This window comes from Ursus arctos, unplaced genomic scaffold (genome assembly GCF_023065955.2).
Source record: "Ursus arctos isolate Adak ecotype North America unplaced genomic scaffold, UrsArc2.0 scaffold_29, whole genome shotgun sequence".
NCBI lineage: Eukaryota > Metazoa > Chordata > Mammalia > Carnivora > Ursidae > Ursus > Ursus arctos.
In genome coordinates, this window is record NW_026622974.1 from 22,831,445 (window position 1) to 22,837,113 (window position 5,669).

Consider the following 5,669-nt stretch of genomic DNA (forward strand, 5'->3'; position numbering starts at 1 on the left):
AAAAACCAATGGCAGACTAGATTTATGCCATGGACCGCATAATTTGACTACCTCCGGATTAGAACATTAATTTATACGGAAGAGGGGAGTTGGCAGTTTCTTCATTCTAAAAAAGCTCTTGTGTTGGGTAGGATAATGGGTGGAGGACCTTGTTTCTGTTGATGGTATGACAAAGAGTGGAGCTGTATTATCACATGTAGAAGCTAAAAACATGTCCTTATACAACTTGAACTTTATCCAATGGACTTTCTTTCTCTCCCTCTTATTCTTTGTGCAGTCTACCGTTTCTTTATTCTCTCTAACCTCTCCTTTAGTCATGGTTTAAATATCTGAACTCGTTTAGCTCTTTATCCTCTGGCCCTGCACTGTCTTTGTGTCTCCATATGTTCTGGCCAAAGTTCAAATATTAGAAAGGTAACCTAACATTAGCTAGAAAATCTCCAATTTCATAAGAAACTAGCTAATACTATTTAACAAAGTTTTTAGGGAGATGTCAGTTTAAAATATTGAATAGTCTCTCTTCAAACACTTTTCCCATGCAATTTTCTATTCAAATTTCATTAATTTTAACTCATGTATCTCTGAGTAGGCTAAGTGTGCTATTATTGATTTTACCCAGAAAGTAGACTCAAAATAATATACTGTTTTGCTCTTACTAAAGCCCTCTTCCTCTTCACCCTTTTTTTTCTGGCTTCTTCCTACTTCATGTTTGATTTATTTGCCCACATGGTAGATTAAGCATTTTATAAAGAAGGAAGTCTTTTCTAGTTAATTGAAATCACTTCAAGTACATCTGTTCTCAAGGATATTTTCCCACACAGGCCCCATGCCACACAGGAACACTGGAGCAAAAAATAACAGCCATAGCCTCGGAAGAAGCAAGACAATTGCAAGGTCAGCTAAAACAATCAAGAGAGAGGAATAATTGAAGATAATCCAAACATGTACATCATAGATCCTCAATATGACAGATTCCTTCTGAATAAACATTTTGAAATACAGTGTTTGAGATTTCATCAATCCTTTCTTAAAAGTAGAGCACTAAGATCAATAGTATTTCTATTTTGCAATACTGTGTGCCATACAAGAATTAATGCTACCAAAGAAAAAATATCTTTCCTGATATTACTACCATTTCTGGGAAGAAAATATTAATGTGGTCAGATTTATGAATATAGAAATTCAATCTTTCCAATGTGCTGATTAGAATAACCCACTATTTAGAAAATCTTAGGCAGTAAAGTAAATTTGTCAAAACCCAATCAATACAATGACTTTAACAAAACAGAGATGATATCAACCTAGTCAAGCACTTACATGTTTTATTTATTAAATAGAAGGGCACTTTTAATAGAGGAATATTTTTCTCTATATAGGTGTGAATTTATGAATATATTTGTGTGTTAAGCAGAAAAAACGTGTGAGAGAATTTCTTTTATTTTTCAGTTATCTTTATTTTGTATTATGCATTTGTATTATATATAAAAGTTTGTATTATGTTAGAAAATTTAACTTAGAAATTGTTTTAAAATACATTTTGGAGCAGTTTTGGGTTCACCACAACATTGAGCAAAAGATACGTTTTCCCTATACCTCCCTTCCCCCACACATGCAAAGCCTTCCTCGCTATTAGCAACCCCTACCGGAGTAATACGTGTGTTACAACCGATGAACCTACATTGACACATCCTCATCACCCGAAGTCCATAGTTTACAGACGGGTCACTTTTGCTGTTGTAAATTCTATGGTTTGGGACCAATTTATAATGACATGTATCTACTATTATAGTATAATACAGAGTAGTTTCACCACCTAAAAATAATCTGTGCTCCAACTTCTCATCCCTTCTTCCGCACTAATCTTTGGCAATCACTGATCTTTTTACTGGCCCACATTATTGTGGGCTTTACTTCCAGGTACCCCATCATTTTCAAGAAAAATTGCCACAAGACTGACAGGGAAAGCAGAGGTAGGAAATATACTTTGAAATATAGGAGTTTATTCTCCATAACAAAAGCCTCCCCTCCAGTGAGAAGGACTTTAACAGAACCTTAATTCACAGAGGCGGAAAGGCAACTTCCCAATTCCAGATCCCTCTAGTATCACCTAAGCAAGGGAGGGGGGAGAAAAGGTAAGAAACCCTAGTGAAGGCCACGGACCCACTAAAAGACTGAAATTTAATCATAAGATTATAGGCCTTTAAATTATTTAAACAATAGCTCAGAATTTTCATTGTACAAATCATGCACATATCATGGTAAATATATTTCTTCACCTTACATACTTTGGGATGTTATTATAAATAACATCTTAAATTTTCATTTTCTAATAGTTGGTTGATAAAGCATACAAATGTAATGGATTTTTGTATTACTTTGTATCCTTATACCAGTTTAAATTTATTTATTAATTATAGTCACTATTCTTGCAGATTCCTTGGGGTTTTTCATGTGAAGGACCAGACCATATGTGAATAGTCAGTTTAACTTTGTATTTTCCAAAATGTTTTAAGTACGCACTTTCCTTGACATATTTTACTGTTTAGAATCATTAGTAAGATGTTGAATAGAAGTGGTGAGAACAAATATCCTTTCCCTTTTCTTCAATTTTAGAGAAAATTATTTAGTCTTTTACACTAAGTATAGTAATAGCATAGAAGTTATAGCTATGCCTTTTATCAGGTTGAGGATGTTTCTATAACTTTAGGTTGCCAAGAGTTTATATTATAAATGGATGTAGAATTTTATTAAATGATTTTTCTGTATCTAAGATATAATCAAGACTGTTCTTTTTTTTTTTTTTTTTTTTAAAGATTTTATTTATTTATTTGACAGAGATAGAGACAGCCAGCGAGAGAGGGAACACAAGCAGGGGGAGTGGGAGAGGAAGAAGCAGGCTCATAGTGGAGGAGCCTGATGTGGGGCTCGATCCCGTAACGCCGGGATCACGCCCTGAGCCGAAGGCAGACGCTTTAACCGCTGTGCCACCCAGGCGCCCCAAGACTGTTCTTTATTTTGTCAATATTGTGAATTACATTGATTTTTGAATGATAAACCAACATCGTACTTGGTTATGATGTTATCATTTAAGATACTGTTGTATTTCATTTCCTAATATTTTAAGGATTTTTAAATTTCTCTTTGTGAAAAACATTGGACTCTAAGATATCTTTTCTTATTTTAATGTGTTTTTATTGTTTTGTTATCAAGATAATACTGGCCTCAAAACATGAGTCTGGATCTCACTCTTTTATCTGGTACTATTTTCTCAAAGTCCAGCTCATGGCTCTCAACATTTCATTTATTTTCTAGCCTTGTGGAGTTTTACCCCACACCTTTGCAGAATATTATCCATCCCAAGATTCCAGGAACACTCTGCAGATTTCTGGAGCTCTCTCTTCAAAGCTCCCTCTGCTCTGGTGACGGATTCCACCAATTCCCAGTATTTCAGTCTCCCTGAACTCTGGTCTCTGTCACTTCAACTCAGCGAGACTGCCGCCCTCCGCTTGGGAATTTCCTTTTTACTTTGCAGTCTGGAAGCTGCCTCTGTGTAGAAAGTTGGATGATTTATAAGGTTCAGTGCATTGCTTCCTTTCTCTCAGGGATCAAAGTACAATACTTTGTTTCTTTGTTTGTTTTTTCCAGTACCAGATAACCATTACTTCTTATTTCTCCAGTTTTCTTTTTCTTTTCTTTGTTTCTTTTTCTTTCTTTCTTTCTTTCTTTCTTTCTTTCTTTCTTTCTTTCTTTCTTTCTCTCTTTCTGGCAAGTCAAGTACCAGTTACTTTATCATGGCCTGAATCAGAAATGAAAAAAATAATGCTACAATGGGAAGAGGAGGAACATGGTAATAGCCAGAGGGGTTTATGATCAGGACATCTGAGTTGTTTCATGGATCATGGTTTGTTGAGTTCAGTATGTTTGTTAAGTTGCTCTATTGGGTTCAAAGTAGAGGGAAAGGTTTAGAAGAAAGGAATGTTGTGAGGAGCAAACTTTTTGATTAAAAAGGAGTATATAGGACACACTGAAGAAATAGAAAGTCTAGTTTAGAAAAAAGGAGGGGGAGTTTAATTAACATTGGAATTAACAGAAAGGGAGACTGAGCATTAGGCAGCAAATACTTTCAGTTTAGTATATTTAGTGAAGGAATATTGAGATTTTTCTGACCTGATACTTTCCATTCTTTCAGCAAAATAAATGCAGATTTTCAATTTACCAATTATGTGTGTTGGACTTGGATATATGTACTCACAAATAATCACTTTTATCATTTAGCTAAGATATGACAGCATTAAAGGTATAATACCAAGATTTCTTTCTAAGATATAAAACTTTATAAAACTTTTCTTGGAGAAAAAATCCAAATATTACAGGAAGAGGCAGAAGAGTATTATGAAACTTCAAGTACTCATTGCTTAAATTCAACATTATAAACTCATCAACCATCCTTTTTTATTTTTTTAAGATTTATTTATTTGAGAGAGAGAGAGCGAGAGAGCACATGTGCACATGTGGGGGGAGGTGCAGAGGGAGAGAAGCCCAAGCAGACTCCCAGCTAAGTACAGAGCTGGATGTGGGGCTCAATCTCATAACCCATGAGATCACGACCTGATCTCAAACCAAGAGTCAGGCGCTTAACCAACTGAGCTACCCAAGTGCCCCAACTCATCAACCATCTTGATTTATTTCTGCCTTTTACAATTTTCTTCTCCCCAGGGTAAATTTAAAGCATAGTCCAGACTTTCTTTGGTTTGATTCATTAATAATTGGCATATATGTTTAAGCTGGGATTTAGTCTCCCTCAAAAAATAATAATAGTTGGGGTGCCTGGGTGGCTTAGTTGTTAAGCATCTGCCTTCGGCTCAGGGCGTGATCCCGGCGTTATGGGATCGAGCCCCGCATCAGGCTCTTCCACTGTGAGCCTGCTTCTTCCTCTCCCACTCCCCCTGCTTGTGTTCCCTCTCTCTCTGGCTGTCTCTCTGTCAAATAAATAAATAAAATCTTTAAAAATAATAATAATAGTAATTCATTAATACCATAAAATACTCAGTGTTCAAATTTGTCCAATGGCCTTGTCAATTATTATTATTTTTTTAATGTTTTATTTAGATCTGGATCTTAGTAATGCCCAAACTTTGCAATTGGTGGCTATTTCTCTTAAGTCTCTTCTATAGCTCCCTCTTTTTCGTATTTTATTTTTTAAAAATATAGGATCACTACACTGAGAATTAACATGATATCTGAATTTGGCTTCTTTGATCATTTGGTATTCTACTCTATCACCTGAATTTCTTATAAATTGGTGATTAGAGACAGGGTCTTGATCAGATGTAGACTATATTTACTAAGTAGATGGTATTGTGAACCTCTATAAAAATGAACATAATGCAAAATGTCTCTCCTTTTATGGTGATAATGGTCATTAGTGATCATTGCCAAAATTTTTTTCTTTCATCAAGGTTTGCAACATGGCAATGTTCAAATTTTATATTCTACCATTTGTTAGCTGAAATATTTTTAAAAATAGCTACTTTTCTTCATTAAATATTTGTTTTCCTTCACTGTTTATAGAGGAGGTAAATTCTTGATATTTTTCCCTTTATTAACCAATTCTTTAAATAATCAGTTGGTTCCTCAGTAGCTTTTAAAGGTGATTAATTAGTTGTGAC